Source organism: Lytechinus pictus, chromosome 1 (genome assembly GCF_037042905.1).
Source record: "Lytechinus pictus isolate F3 Inbred chromosome 1, Lp3.0, whole genome shotgun sequence".
Classification (NCBI taxonomy): Eukaryota; Metazoa; Echinodermata; class Echinoidea; order Temnopleuroida; family Toxopneustidae; genus Lytechinus; species Lytechinus pictus.
In genome coordinates, this window is record NC_087245.1 from 8,820,443 (window position 1) to 8,837,695 (window position 17,253).

Here is a 17,253-nt window from a genome sequence, read left to right on the forward strand (position 1 = left end):
CAATAAAGGCACAGTTAATTCTCTTCGCATCGTGTAGATACAAATCGATCAAACCATGTAATGTAGGGTACTATGACTTTTTCTAAACCCTGCCTGCTCATCGCCTAAAATTCCTGCACATTCCAAGTAATTAGAAAGCCTAGAGTTAATACAAGCAAGTGAACAATCTAATGAATAAATATGAAAATCTGTGATTTTAGACAACAAAGAAGGCGAAACGAGCACATAATCAATAACACTTGAGCCTTTAGATGTTTGACAGGTAAACTCCCCTAGGCCCTGATCATCCCCAAATCTCCCATTAACGATTTTAACATCCAGATTTTTACACAGTTCTAATAAATTCAGACCATTATTGTTTACACAATGGTCCTTACTACAACGCTCTGTAACTATTCCAGCTGCAGATAGATCATATTTAGAACTCAACGACATCAGCGACGTCAGTTCTACACCACCCTCTACAGACACAGGATCCTCAGGTTCAATGAAATCACTCCTAGTTCCTGTCCTTGCATTAAAATCCCCCAACAAAATAACAGGAATATTATACTTAACTCTGTAATCTACTAAATCTTCTGCAATATGATCAAAAACATCATTATGATGGAAAGGTGAGCCTTCACAAGGAATGTATACTATACCCAAAATAAATTCATGAAATGGGAAGGTTACTTTGAGCCAAAAGACAAATTCAGATTTGTAATCTGTTATCACTTCCACATTTCCAACGTAATTACTCTTAACATAAATGCATAGACCATGAGCACCACCGAATCTATGTGCCTTACTTTTACTTGGCATAACAAACGAGACAAAACCAGGAACAAAAATTGATTCATCATTTGAGCACTTTGTTTCAGTGAGACATACAAAGTAAAATTTTTTGACAAATTCTTCAAAAATACCTAAACGGAGTTTGCTCCTGAGACCACACACATTTAAGCTGACAAAGTTCAGTTCGCACCTGTTATTGGGGCCGTGCCTGTCCTAAAACTTTGGGAAATGGCGAAGATCTTTGACTTTTGTCTCGTCCCATCCCACTTCCAAAGATCATCTGGGGAGTCAGTCACATTCATCTCTTCATGGCCATTAACCTGCTGCTTGCAATGAATCTTCCCTTCCACAGACCAGCACCCCTTGATTGACGAATCTTTCTTCAACTCACGCAACATCGAATTACGTAGAGGTGTGAGATCTTCGTTCACATAGATGGACTGGTATCCATCAACAGTCGTCAACTTCTTCTTGTTCTTCATGATGGCTGACTTGACATCACGTCGAACAAACTTCGCTATGATGCTCTTCTTTGAAGGCAGCATGTGACTGACACTAATGTCAGCATTAGTGACCGCAACTCCCATTGCACCTGCCACTTTGATAACAGCATCGTTTGAAGACTCCCCCTCAGACAGCTGCACACCATGAATCCTGATGGACTCCCTTCTGGAGTACTGCTCCATACGATCTATCTCGAAACTGTTCTGTGCCACTACACTCTTAACGCGTTCAAGACCATCAAACTTCCTTTCAACTTCCTTTCCTTTCCTTCCTTTCCTTCCTTTGACATCTGGTAGCCATCTTGAATTAGACCTGAAGATGATCCTATATTGTAAAAGTTATAACATAAATGGATTCTACACACCCCAAAACCTCTAAAAAGATGTATTGTTCATCATTCTGGGCCAAAGGGTTCTAAAGTTAATTTCCTAAAATGGCGTTGATCTGGCGGCCATCTTGGATTTGACCTTAAGATGACCTTATATAGCAAAATTGATAATAGAAATGGATTCTTCACACCACAAAACCCCTAAAAAGAGTTATTATTCATCATTCTGGGGCAACGGGTTCAAATTTAATTGTTCAAGAGTGCGTCTGGCGGCGGCCATCTTGAATTTGACCTGAAGATGACCTTATATAGCAAAATTGATAATAGAAATGGATTATTCGCACCACAAAACCCCTAAAAAGAGGTATTCCTCATCATTTTCGTGCAAGGGGCTCCAAAGTTAACTTTTTAAGTTGGTATCTGGCGGCCATTTTGGATTTATGCAAATTAGCAAAATTGCCCAAAGTTGCCGTTTTGGCAACCAAGCTGAATTGGTTCTAGGACCCCATAGGAACATGAATCAAGAAAAAAACTTCATCAGAAAGAACATTTCTAGGTTGGTGTACTGAGCCTATGGGACTGTCAAATCGACTATTTATTAACTCCATATGATATATTGTACTTTATGTGAGGAACAAGGAAGCTAAGTGACATGCTTATCTTATATACATGTATTCAGCTAAAATATGCCCTTGCCACTGATTTTCGTCCTTCGCATTGTGCAAAATTGCCCTTATGCAATCCGTGAATCATGTATGGCAATAAATCTGTGAAATATCTTGCACAGTTAGCTTGTTTATCACACATTGGTTTTGGAATGAAGAGTGCAAGATACATTTGAGTGTGTCAAAAATTGTTGGCAATCATATTTTATGGTGTTGTGATTTCCTCATTTGTGTAGGGGTATTCGTCCTTTTCAGTGATATTTCTAGTTTTCTTTTATCCTGTCATTGTGTACTGTATGTATATCAAACAAAACTTAAATATAAATTAGGGAGGCTATGGAACAGAAACTTCCTATATGAATAGAAACTTCCTATATGAATAGAAAATTCAGACAACATACTGTATTTTCAATGTACTATGTTTATCATGCTGCGTCAGCAACTACGCCATTTACAATGAAGGGCTGATGAAGCTTGCAGCCTCGCAAGCTAAAGCCTAAACAAGATAAAAATTTCATCAATGTGAAAAAGGATGTGTTGGTTACCTCGGTCAGTTGCTCTACGGCGAGTCGAAAACAGCCGTTTTAAATTTTTTTGTACCAGCTACATATAAGTGGTTTGATTAAAAATGAATAAAACGGCTGTTTTCGACTCGCCGTATGGCCGCCGCAGTGCAAATGTGACTGAGGTATTTGTATTGATATGTTAACTTTATTATCAAAATATTTAAACCAGTTGTAGGAAACTATGCCCATTTGAATAAAACTACTATATTTGTGGTGTATCAATAAAGAGGAAACCCAACATTCATCTTTGTTTGTGAGAACATTGAACAAATTGATAACCATAAAACTTTGATCATTTGAATGTATGCATTGCCAGAATTACTATTATAAATCGTTATTATTATGTATTGCACTGCACTTTTCACTTTCATCCGGTGTTTATGTTGATATTTTGTATAGAAATTGAACCATATTTTTGTAGTTATACCCATAGTGTAATTTGCACTTGTATGCACACCTAATTGAGTGCCTCCAAGGGACTTTATACCTACATGTAGGTTGCCAAAATGATTCAGTGTGGTTTAATGTATCGAGCTTGGCACTGGCAAGGTTTTGCTTTTTGAGCAAAGAGGCGTTTTCTTTTAGTGTGTATTGCAAATTGTTTTCTTACCCAATTAATGGACTATAGGCCATATTTACTGAAAATGAAATAAAAACATTTTGATATAAGATAATTGTGATTGACGCATAGATTTATATTCTTTGATGAACGAGACCAATGAAACAAATCATCAACAAGTTTCAAGGACCATGTTCATTATCACTGGGCACCATGTTCTTAAGAAGTATTGCAAAATAGCAAATGGTCCTCTTACAAAAGTCCTGCTTATTATAAGGAAATCATGGTGAGTGCATTTCAATGAACAATGCAATCATGCATTTGCATATTAATATGAATATTACTAAAAAAAATTGTTTATGCATTTGAATTGTATTATACTCATCATGTTTGAAAATGCAGTTTGTTTAGCTTGCAAGTGAACCAAATGCAATATTGTATATTATTTTCAGGAGGTCGCTTCATAAAGCTGTTTGTAAGTTAAGAGTGACTTTAAGAACGTCTGGTGATCCTTTCTTGTGGTAAATGATATTCACCATTAAATGTTCATTGGTGATTATTTAGTAGGCTTACTTAAAGCTTCAACAATCATTTTTAAAGTCACTCTTTAACTTACGAACAGCTTTATACACTTATACACCCACCAGAACAAAGATGTTCAGTGATGGTCCTAAAAACATCAACATACCATTTTATACTGATAAGATGAACTTTTAAGAGATGGAATCTAGCTGAGTTTCTTTTAGGATAATTAAACAATTTTAGTTGGAATTATTTATGTGCTATTCACACATTTCTTTTGTTGTTCATGTTATTGTGTATTCCAGTGATTCTTCTTTCATTGATCACTTGGTTGATATAATTGCAAACGGAACACATTTAAAAATACCAGAGATGACACTTTTTATGCTAATGCATGAATTCAGGCTCTATCAAGTTATTTTAATGTCATCTGGAGGAAACTTTGTCTATTAAAGATGGCTCTTTGTAGATGATTTTCAGGCTTTTAAAAACTATTAATGCCATCTCTGATGCACAACAGCTGTGCTCAAAATTTAGTGAACCCTACCACAAAATGCACTCCTTCATACCGAGTATTAAATGTAGACAACAACAATAAATGTTCTGTGAGCCCAGAGAAACAAAGTAGTGAATTTAATATGTTCATCACCTGACGTCACAATTAAATATATAAAACATGGCAGAACTTTCACTATGTTAATTTTCTAGATGGGTTCACTAACCTTTTAGCGCCACTGTATGCTTGCAATTGTCATTTCCGAAGAACATGGAAATTAAGGTTGCACCTCATTTTATGGCATATCTATGATAGAATTTGAAAGAAGGGCAACAAAGAATGTGTTATCAAGTCCACTGAGTATAAGAGGATCTTACAAGCAATAGAACATTCGATCACTGGCATCTAGTGAGTTAAACTTTTGTGGAGTTCAAGGTTTTTTTTTATGCAAGACAGTGTATTATTGTGAGTTAAGTGAGTGAACAAGCGAGATTAGCCCCGCCCTCCGACCCAAGTTCTTAATTGACAATTTGATACTGTCATGGATTCGGAAGGTTATTTGATAATGCAGTTGTCCACATGTACAAGAAAAATTTGGAAAAAAATATAAAAGTCAGCCATAGAGTGAAAAAAATCAGTACAAAGAACACTTTTTAAATATAGTGTTAATATTCGATACAAAGATGAATATGATTAGTTTTCAATGTATTTATGTATATTTTTTTACTTATTTATTTTGTGGAGGGTGAGTAGGTACATGTACCAGGTAGAGCAGTATATTTCTTTTGAACACATTCCTTTTTAAGAGAGGAAAGAAGAGGGACTTGTGGATATTTAATGCCCTGATTCAATATTTGATTTTTTCAATCTTGTGTACAGCACATTTAATATGTTGAGAGACTTGTGCTTTGAGCGAGTTTCGTGGAAGAGTACTGAACCATAGAATCCAACAGCACAATCATACATTTATAAAGATAGTATACAAGGAAGCTTTTTACAGGGTTTAGAGGTCCAGGGACTGGGATACAAGAGGGGTGTTCACAAAGAGCCACACTTAAATGCCAACGTGCAATCTTAATGATCAATACGCAGTAGTGCGCGTCCTCTCCACATGATCTGACCAACGCAGTCTTGCCTTTTATACCGCACACAACTAGACATTTGAGTTTTGAGTTTTAACTAGGCTATTTCAGAACAAGTTCATATGATCTCCGTGGCAAGGTCAACACAAAATTTGCATATAAAGGGCACTTGTAATGGGTGCTGTTATGTGAATTCTTTTTCTAACAATTATAGTAACTTTGCTGATAGTAACTCTTCACTCTTTGCTGAGTTCTCTGAATTAAAAACTCATTCATTTTGTTGATTATTGGTTGCAGGTGGTACATGAGTGTCCCTAGAGCTTATCAGCAGATTACCATACACAAGATCATTTCATCTTTGAACTGCAGTGATGAAATGTTCATTGCAGTTTCATGCAATCATTGAGAATGCATCACATCGATGTAAAAAACAAATATGGTGAGATGATAAGTACAGTAACATATTTATTTGAATGTACGATTTGAATTTAGTGATGGCCAGCCCAGCCTGGTGCCAATGGCCACCAGAAACGGCGTCACCCAGAATGTCTAACTTGCTAGCCAGCCTGGCCACCTACATACCGCAGTTCGAGGGTTCAAATGAGTCCCTAGAGTCCCTTTCCCTCAAGTTAACCTACAGACAAGTCATATTTGGCAACCAACAATACAATGCCTTCTGTGATCTGATTACCCCTCTTCGGTGTGGGCGAGCTATGAAGGAAGGAAAATATAATGCTTGCCTTTGATCAGGTGCGTTTGCAATGTTTGGATGTTTTTGTCTCGCCTGCATAGCAGAGCGAGACTATAGGCGCCGCTTTTCCGACGGCGGCGGCAGGGGCGGTGTCAACATCAAATCTTAACCTAAGGTTAAGTTTTTGAAATGACATCATAACTTAGAAAGTATATGGACCTAGTTCATGAAACTTGAACATAAGATTAATCAAGTATTACTTAACATGCTGCTTGAGTTTCAGGTCACATGACTAAGGTCAAAGATCATTTAGGGTCAATGAACTTAGACCATGTTGGGAGAATTATTTTCAAAATCTTAACCGAAGGTTAAGTTTTTGAAATGACATCATAACTTAAAAAGTATATGGACCTAGTTCATGAAACTTGGGCATAAGGTTAATCAAGTATTAGTGAACATCCTTTCTGAGTTTCAGGTCACATGACCAAGGTCAAAGGTCATTTAGGGTCAATGAACTTTGGCCAAGTTGGGGGTATTTGTTGAATTACCTTCATAACTTTGAAAATTTATGGATCTAGTTCATGAAACTTGGACATTAGGTTAATCAAGTACCACTGAATATTCTGTGCGAGTTTCAGGTCACATGACCATGGTCAATGGTCATTTAAGGTCAATGAACTTTGGCCGTGTTGGGGGTCTTTGTTAAATTACCATCCTAACTCTGAAGTTTATGGATCTATTTCATAAAACTTGGGATATAAGAGTAATCAAGTATCACTGAACATCCCCTGTGAGTTTCAGGTCACAAAACCAAGGTCAAAGGTCAGTTAAAGTCAATAAACGTAGGCCATGTTGGGGTAATTGTTGAATTGCCATCATAACTTTGAAAGTTTATGGATAGAGTGAATGAAATGTGGACATGGGTGTAGTTGACAAGTCTTAAGTCACCGTTCAAATGTCATCTATGGTCAATGAACGTGGTATTATGTCATTATATGAATGGTGTTTTTGTGAATGATTATTTTATAGTAGTTTTCAAAGTTAGCACTGCTGCTATATTAAATCGCGTAATGCAGGCGAGACTGCCAGAGGCGTTCCACTTGTTTTTTTAGATGACCGTTAATAGTAAGTCAATCAGCCGGTATGCTTGAAAACATCACGACATCAGAAGTCTTGGTGAAATCTTCCCAAACCTTACTCATTTTCTCATTCTGAAGAACTTCCAACCAATATACCAATAACCAAAAAGCTTATTGGTGTAGTCTGGTGCACTCAATAACTTGCCAAGATGTTGATTTATCAAGATCTCTTTGTTACCTTTCAGAATCTTTTGGGCAGGTTACTGTTGTGTGTAATACACAATCGTCTGCGAACAGACGATATCAAGATTCTAAGCCTTCAGGGACGTCGTTGGTATAAAGTAGAAAGTCTTATATGCCCAGTGACACTATTCCCTGTGGCACGCTAGAATCTACAATGATCAATTCAGAATGTTCACCCTCTACCACTACACGTTGTTTACGTTTGGTGAGAAACTCTTCAATCCATTTGTGAGCTTTACCTCTTATACCATAGCGCCAGAGTTTAAGCAATAATCTTTGCGCAACTTTATCGAATGCTTTCTGGAAGTCCATTATTATGACATCCACTTGGCGTCTTTGGTCTAGCTCACTTGCGATATCCTGTACTGTAGATATCAGTTGAGTTTCGCAAGAGTAGTTTTTGCGAAGCCCATGCTGATGATCAAACAGGATATCGTAAGTATCTAGGTGAGACATAATATTGGAATACAGGATATGTTCAAATACTTTACTACATACTGATGTAAGATTTATTGATCGATAATTTGCTGGAAGAGTGTTATCACTTTTCTTAAAGATAGGTGTTAAGTTAGAACACAACCAGTTTTCAGAAACTATTCCTGTTTCAAATGATCATTAAAGACAATGGCAAGAGCTGGGCTAATTTCATGAGCTACAGTCTGGAGGACCCAGGGGGAAATATCGTCTGGGCCTACTGCTTTATTTGGATTGAGATTCTTGAGTTGTTTGATAACCCCTTCCACAGTTATTTTAATATCTGGCATCGTTGGGATATTTGTTTCACCTTCTCAGGGGAAATCTATTAGTCTCTCTAGTGTTAATTGTTGCTTGTATTGTTTATAAAGGAGTTCAGCCTTTTGCTTGTCTGTTACAAGCATATCAGTTTCCATATCCCATTAAGCATTGCCCCTGCCCGTCCTTCCGTCCCCCCACTTGGTTTCCGCGCAATAACCCGAAAAATATTTAATGGATAAAATTTTTTTTGGTGTGAATGTAGATGACACTAAAATACAGGCTAAGTTTGAATTTGGAGTCCGCAGGTCAAAGGTCACATAAGCTGCATTTGCACATCTGCCACCACCACCTCTGAGACATGGGTAACAAAAGCAGGAGAGATTCCTTGTGCCAACTGTTCCTCCCTTTGTGCTCTTGATACTGTGTAATTTCCTTGTTCCTTTAACAGTTCTTAGGGCCCTCCCGTCTTGCCGCTCTTGCAAAACTTCATGTTTTACAAAAATGACCGATCTCCTAAATGGACAGCAGCATTGGATTTCAGAAAATGATATATTTGCTCTGGGGTGCTGATTGTGGCAGTTCCTGCTCTGACGGCTTCACTTGCCTTCCTCTTTACAACCCCACTCGCCATCACTGGCGCCCTTGCCATGTCTAGTTTCCGAATAGTTGTGATGTATGATGTGTCCAAAATCCTCCCTCCCATAGCTAATGTCCGAAATAGGCCCCTTGCTTTTATATTGGCTACTACAGCCGTCAAAGAAACGGTAAAACTCGAAGTTCAACCCCCTGGTTGCAGTTAAATGCTTGGTGACTCTGCGATGGAATTCGTGCACAAGATGGTAGTCGTGGATTAAATCATCACAAACCATTTCAATACTCTCCGTCACATATTTCAAACATGTTGGACAGATGTAATATTTGACCTCAGGATGGACTGTTGCAGCATCGTGCGAATAATATGCGCTTTGAACCTCTCGCTGATGCTCGCACTTGAAATTTTCAGCAAAATCATACACCCCCAATACCTCATCCATTTGCAGATTCTTTCGGAGATTTTTTGCTTGATTACCTTGCCAATCATTGTTGAACAAGTGTTCACTGAATGGGACTATCTCCTCCTTAAGCTCATTTACCAAATCCTGCACTGTTCCCTGTTTCTCTATTGGCTTACGTTTCTTCACTTCCTTGGTCCCCTTTTTGGTGTGGCATGTTGTTTTTACGGTGTTGTTTTTTACGGTTAACGGTGGACTATTGTCCACCATTTCCACTTTATAATCATGGTCTTGTCAAGGTCTGGATAGGTTGCAGTCGTTGGTCTAAAATATCTACACCACATTTCTTGCTCTTCTGATACAGGAATGATGGTTGAAATCCCATCCTGGTGGTTTCGGGCACATTGTTGCTTTGACAACATTATAGCCATCTTTGAAGGCTGTTGATCGCTTGTATTTTTAAATTTACGTTTTCACAGTACTCACAAAGACAACCAATATATTTGGCTTGTCTAGTTTTTACATGTTTGGTCTGTAGCTGTAGAACACATGTTATGGTAAAAGTTCATTTTGAGGTCAACATTCGAGTTTATGCATGAATGTTGCTAGGACATCAAGCTCATTTTCCTTCAAAGAGATTAGTTGAGATAAAGTGGCAACATGCTTTCGTAATGCTGTACTGGTGATGTTCTCTGGACGTTCAACTCCTGATGCTTGAGCAAATTTATGGAGGCAATCTGAACCTCTGTATGATGTATTGCAACCTGGAATACCAAGGAGATTCTCGTCTTTCACACCAGCAGCTGCTCTTTTTTCTGTCAGGAGGTTGATGTTTGTTACCATTTCCTTTGTTAAAAGGACTGGAACTTTCCTTCCTCTCACAGCTGTTGCTTCTATTTTGACAGGAAAGACATCATTTCTGGATTACCATCTCCTAACTTGGCTTTTGAAATGTCATCAACTTTTAGCCTCTGCACTTCCCCACTAGTGTTGCCAGGGGGATATTGTGCTTCTTGTAAAATGGCCTTGTTTTCTTCAATAGCCTGGAACACACATTGGCGAACCTTAGTAACTTCACAAGTAACTGGAATTGCAGGCGGAGCATTCCATCGTTTCTCCTCAAGATTCTGTAATGCACCTTTCAAAACTTCAACTCTCCATTCCCTCTTGCACAGATCTTCAAAAGCTTCTGCTTTCAATTTCATGACTCTATCCTCCTGCTTGAAGGCTTCAGCCCGACAAATTGTGGAACACATGCTAAGACTGTTCCGACTTCAAAGCTAGGGAAGGAGTTGCTTACTTTCCTGCTTTGGCATTGAATCCTGCCTCCTGCCTTACTGCATTAATAACATCAAACATTTTGGGATCACTGCAGTCTTTTATTATCTTCCCTAAGTCTTATCAATAATCTGGCCATCTCATGCATCTTCTGGCTCACCTTCTGGTAGCAGGTAGAGTTGCTTGCCTTGGTTTGTTTCAGAACATGAGAATCCACCTTGCATATCAAGTCAAATCATTTCTGTTCACCATAGAAATTGGACAGGGATATCTTATTCAGCTCAAGACCTTCTCTTGCAATTTTGCCGTTGCACTGTTAGACATTGGCAGCCTCAATGCGCATCTTGACTGTAGAGTCTTGCCAGACTTTCCCACTTTTCTGAGATACAAAGCAATTTTTTTATGCTTCCACATGTCACTTGACATAAACCAACAAAAGCATTCATCACATGGGAGGTAATCCCTGTAATCAGCATATCCACTTGGTCTCTTCACTGGTATGAGAGTACCACTCTGAGCTGCTAAGACAGAAATATTATGTTTGTGATTGCCTTCATTTTGAATAATCTTTAGCAGTTCAGCTCTTGCTTTATCTTCTTTCTTGATGGAACATGTGACCTGCCTTGCCATCCCCCAAGCAGGTGTCCTTTGGTTTGCCACTGCCACCAGCTTCCGTTGGTAGTAGGCCTCCATCCTGGTGGTCAGGAAATCTAGAAGCTGTGGCACATTGAAAGCTTTCGTTCTATGCAAGAAGGAATCCTTCAGAACACACGTAGCAGCCTCTGCATAATTGTTGGTATTGTTCCCCTGAGTCATCAGGTGTTGCCGACATGCATGTGCCCATACCTCCTTCCTGTCGTGCAGTCCTTCGATGTAGGCCTTGTAGAAGTTGCAATTTATGTAGTTGTTTTAGAGATGGCAAGTGGGCTCCATGAAAGTCATTCATAATGGCAGGTATAATTGTCAGCGCATTATTCTAAAATAATTGAATAAATTACAAATTCATCAAGCTCGTTGAATCCATGTTTACCTGAAAGTTGAAAAATTATATTCATAGATAATAGGCAGTCTCTAAAATCTGATTGATGTTCTTATTATTTGCTTATGATAATTGGTGGATTAAATACAGAAATAGCAGAGACTTCTTCTTTATAGGCAGTCTCTAAAATCTGATTGATGTTCTTATTATTTGCTTATGATAATTGATGGATTAAATACAGAAATAGCAGAGACTTCTTTTTTAACCCCTTTGTAAACAAAATTCTTGATTTTAACATTACATGACTGTTATGAACACAGCCCTACTCTAGGGCCCGTATTCTGATAGCGTGGTTTAACTTAACCCTGGTCTAAGTGTGGTAATAAACTGCCATATTTAAACCTAGGTTTAAGTTTCGTATTCCGATAGCAAGGTTTAAGTTAACCCTGGTCTAAGTGTGGTAATAAATCCTCAAAAAGTTAAACTCGCGCAGGGGGTAGTTTAAGCCTGGTTTAAATCCAACAAATCATGGCCTACAATTTTTTAGAATTTATGCCTATATTGCATTACAAGCTACTTTCTCAGTTTTTAACCGATTTTCATGAAATTTGGAACACACATTGTTCTCAAGGTAAGGAGGTGTAAGAGTTTTTTTTTTCCTTTTTTGGAGATTGTGTTGCCATGGTAACAGTATATTATGGCCAAAATTTTGCCGTTTAAAATACTTTCATCAGTTTTCTACCAATTCTCAAGAAAGTTGGCTCACACATTGATTTTGAGGTAAAGATGTGCAAGACACATTTTTTAATGTGTCGGAAATTGTGTTGCCATGGTAACGGTATATTATGGCAAAAGCTATGTATAAATCTTGCTGTTCCAACTACTTCCTCAGTTATTAACAAATTCTCATGAAATTTGGCACATACATTAGTCTTATTGTGAAGATGTGCAAAACATATTATATGCCTAAAGTATATAATTGCGTTGCCATGGTAACAACATATTAAATATCGAAAATTAGGTGAAAAACTTGTGGTTTTTATTACTTAAGAAATTTTTAACCATTTCTCATGATATTTGGCACAGACTTTAGTCTTTAGGTGAAAATTTGCAAGACACATTTTTGAATATATGTCAGAAATTGTGTTGCCATGGTAACGGTATATTATGGCAAAACTTATGTAAAAATCTTGCAATTTCCAACTACTTCCCCAGTTTTAACCAATTCTCATGAAATGTGGCACAAACATTAGTCTTGATGTGAAGATGTGCAAAATATATTCATGACTTTATAAAAAAATCAGGTTGCCATGTTAACAAATCAAATATCAAAGTTAGATGAAAATTTAGTGATTTGACCTATTTTATCAGTTTCCAAGTGGTCAATTCTAAAAAAAAAATTGGCACATACATTTATGTTGAGGTGAAGATGTCTAAGATATATTTTTGTCTGTATCAGAAATTGTGTTGCCATGGTATAAACATATTAAATAACAAAAATAAGGTGAAAATTTGGTAGTTCAAACTCCTTCATCTTTTTTTAACCAATGCTCATAAAATTTGGCACACTAATTAGTCTTGAATTGAAGATGTGCAAGACATATTTTTGTATGTATCAGAAATCGTGTTGCCATGGTAACAACATATTACATAATGAATTAGGTGAAAATCTGAACTCCTTCATTAGTTTTCAACCAGTTCTTATAAAAGTTGGCTCACACATTGGTTTTGAGGTATAGTTCTGCAAGACATATATTTGTATACATGTGTTGGAAACTGTGTTGGGCACATTTGCTCATTCATCAAAATATGTGTGTGTATGGTAACTACACACACCATAATAAGATTAAGACAATGCTAACTGTTGTTTGGCTACAAAGAGAACTACATAGTACATGTAGCTGTAGGCTTAGTACTAGTTTTAAGGGGCTGCTAGACCTCTAGATCTCGAACTACAGTCCAGAGCTTTAGATCTAGATCCTTTAGAGCTAGTAATAGAAATAATCCAACAGATCAGTAGCCTACTTCCTTTAATTAACTCTTTAAGAGCCATTGGCAGCTATAGCTGCCCATAGCCCTCTAGTGCCACTGGCAGCTATAGTTGCCCAACTAACTTTTTTTTGTTTAACCAATTTTACAGCCAGAAAATCAACACTATATTCTGTGTTTTTTATGTTGTTATATTGGCAAGGAATTCACAATTGATTTTGTTATATAATGAATAGTGGTTTACATAGACATTTTTTGAGTAAAATGGCATTTTGATTTCGGATATTGCCGCGATCTGAATCAAAATTTCCCCTATAGACACGTGTGATATAAAGATTGTGTGTAGCAATACACGTACTTCTACGGGCAGAGCAAAGGCGAGTGTGCGAAGGCATTCAGCTCAGAATTGACCAATGACAGAGCGGTACGATGTCTCTCACCCAACGCTACTCGCCCATTCGCTATTGTTTTATGAATATTCATGAGCTATCGATCGGCTATTCTGCAGGCCGGTATGGTAGTATTCTTGTGTCAAGGCTTTTTTCTGCCTGCAAATGTGCACGGTTTGGGGGAGATTTTTTGGGGGTGGGGGGGGGGAAAGGTCTTATACTTTGTTTTTTTAGCATTCTCACAAAATTGTTCTCGTTATAAATATATGAGTAAAGAAGGCTGTCATTTCCAACTCTCATCGCACTGCAATCATCACACTCATTATTTATTTATTCATTTATTATTATTATTATTATCATTATTAGTATTACTATTATCGTAATCATTATTATCATTATAGTTATTGCTATTATTATCATTATTATTCTCCTTTACCTTCTTATTATTAATGTTATTGCCATCAGAATCATCATCATCATCATTATGATTATTATTAAAAAATAATTGTTGTAATCATATCAATTGCATTCCTTCTGCAGCCAAACTCTCTCTTCATAAACTTAAGATCAGGTAAATAACGGTTCATATTCGTTTGTGTTTTTATAGCCCAAACCATAAAAAAAGAATGATTGACATTGTTATGCTTATCAATATCATATTCAAACTTCTCACAAAAATATGAATCGTTCAATATTCTCCTCGAATCAAATAGGAAGAAGCAAAACAAATACATGTGATAATTAAAACGGCCGATAATACCGCTTTATTCGTCTCAAGATGTTTTGAGGAAAAGAAAAAAAGGGATACATTAACAAAACCGATCAGACCGACCTGTTAGTTGCTGCATCATTGACGTCACTATCAAAGGGATTTTAAAACGACTTTAGAGAGTAGAAATGAAAATGATAACGATGATAACGGGTTGAATATTACATTTCTTTATACCACGCATATTATTGTACACTATGTTATCTGAACAAATAAATTTCTTTTACCACGGATAGTGCTACGAGCTGGGGAGGCCCTGGGCGGACCGGGATGCAGGATTTTTCTGTAGGGGGGCAAATTGTTTTCTCTTTACCTGGGTCACCCATAAGAAATCAATACCGGAACCTTTGAAAGTATTCAAATGTCAAATCAAAAGACGCGCATGAGCCCCGATTTCTATGAACATCCTGTGCTAAATTACTCTCCTAGATAATAGGTCAGAAGGGAGCGCGGATTAGAGATTCCTCATGAAAGAGAGTCTGGGCATCTATTGTTCATGACTTGGTGGCATGACCAAAAGAAAGTAGTCACGTAGAATGTTAACAGGTGGCTACTTTGGTCAGACCAGTAATACAGAACAAATAGGCCTATTTTCTTTTTGAAAATTTGTATTGATTTTTTTGTTTGTAACTGATTTGCATTCCCTCTTCTCTGATTCACGAAAAATAAACTTTTTTTTCTTTTTCTCGTCTGTGCACTTTGCCAAGAACGCCCATATTATTTTGTGGGATTTTATACCCCAAACTTGTAAGTATTGAAACTGTCCGACCCCTCTTTATCTTTATTTCAATATATCATCTTAAGTTCTTTTATATTTTGTCTCCTTCTGACTGGCAATAACTTTGTTTGTTACACTACAAATAAACAAATTACAGAGTCTTATTTTGAAGACTACACGAATGAAAGGGTACGGTTGGCCGCACTTTGAAGATACATGGCTCTAATATATTATTGTGTGTGTTTGCGTGGGGATCGCAGCTGTGCTGTGATTGGTCACTTGATCGGCGACAATGCCCTTTTTTGGAACAGGTCGCTTTATCGTACTTCAGAGGAAATAACTTGAATAGCAAAATAGTATTTTATTCAAAAGAGCATTATTTTTCGTTATTTCTTTTTGTTCAATTTCATTAATAGATACGTCATTTGAAAGGGTAAACATTGAACTTTCATTTTATCTTCTTAATTTCTTGGTATCTCTACAATTCCTCAGGTTATTTACTTTTTAAAATGTTCATGAAATCATAATTTTCTAGGTTTTACTTATTGAAAAAAAACGATGTAAAATATTACATCTTTTCTCCATTTTTCCAAACGCAAATATGAAAGATAATAACACGACCATAAAGCCCATGAACCATGCATCATTTCATGTGTAGAAGGTTTTATTATACAACGTACGGGTAAAGAATTATGACCGTTTTAAAATCAGTCGCTGCTCACATTTCGGTCAATTTAGGGTTCCCTCGAATATCCCTGGCAGTAGAGGGGTATTGGGCCTGGCAGGGTAAGAGTTAAAGGCCTAAAGTTAGATGAGTAGATCTACTGAGTACTGTAGACTAGCCTACATTTACTTTTTTTTAGAATCTACATTGAGCATGTTGAGAGTCTACAAACCTCTAGACCTATTACATGTAGACCTAGATTGATATAGATCTAGTTCTAGGTCTAGATAGGGTCTAACTTTTAGTCTAAGTTATTTAGTCTACTAGATCTAGGCCAGCGTTAGACATTCTAGATCATACAGTAGACTAGATCAGCCAGTCCTAATGTTAGGGCTACCGGCTAGGCTAGAAATAGAATCTAGAAAGAATAGATAGCACAGACAAACGTTAGGCCAAGATCTAAATTCTTACATAAATCTAGGCCAGGCCTAGTCTAGTCAAGAATGAGCTGTTGGTCTAGGTTTAGGCCTGTTTTCTAGTCCTGGATCTGGAAACCTAAACGAGTCCCCCAAAATGTTTAAAATTAAATAAAAAAACTCTTCAAAGAAACAGATATGGACCTAAAACTGGAGTAGAGAGATGTCTAGGACTAATTCTAAATTTAGCCAGGCCTAGTTACTTGGCAAGCAATGCAGCGATAGTTGGATCTAACACTGTAATGTAGACATGAATAACCGTTGTTTCTGAAGATTTATTTTAAAAATTCTGACATTTTACTGTCGTATCACATTGCCTTGGTGAGAGAGGCCAACAAAGACTGTCATAGTTCAGCGAGCAACCAATACAGAGACTGTTCAAAGCTTTTTGTCTAAGTAAGAGTATCAGATCTAAGGTTAGAATAATCTATAGGCCCTAGGCCTATCTAAGTTAGTATCATCCCTGTCCCAGACCCGGTCCAGAGACTGTTCAAAGCTTTTTGTCTTAGACAAATCAGATCTATTCGTATTCCACTAACTTTGTTAGATCTAAGGTTAGAATAATAATCTATATCTATCCCTGTCCCTAAGCTGAGCCAGCCTAAGTCATGAATGTTGTTCTAGGCCTAGACCAATATGTATCTTCAGTCTCGGTTGCTCCACTAACTCACTAGACTACGTATCGTAGACACGTTTTGCTTCAGGAAAGTAAAAGTAAAACAGTCAAAAAACAATGTTCAATTCTCCTCCAA

General features: G+C 37.2%; 1 protein-coding gene and 1 pseudogene across 1 annotated transcript in view; both read right to left on the reverse strand.

Annotated features, from left to right (window-relative positions):
- The window catches only part of LOC135153222 (uncharacterized), a 1,173,865-nt gene that overhangs the window by 405,090 nt on the left and 751,522 nt on the right, over positions 1–17,253 (reverse strand). The window lies entirely within an intron of this gene.
- LOC135153285 (uncharacterized) lies at positions 957–10,495 on the reverse strand (annotated as a pseudogene).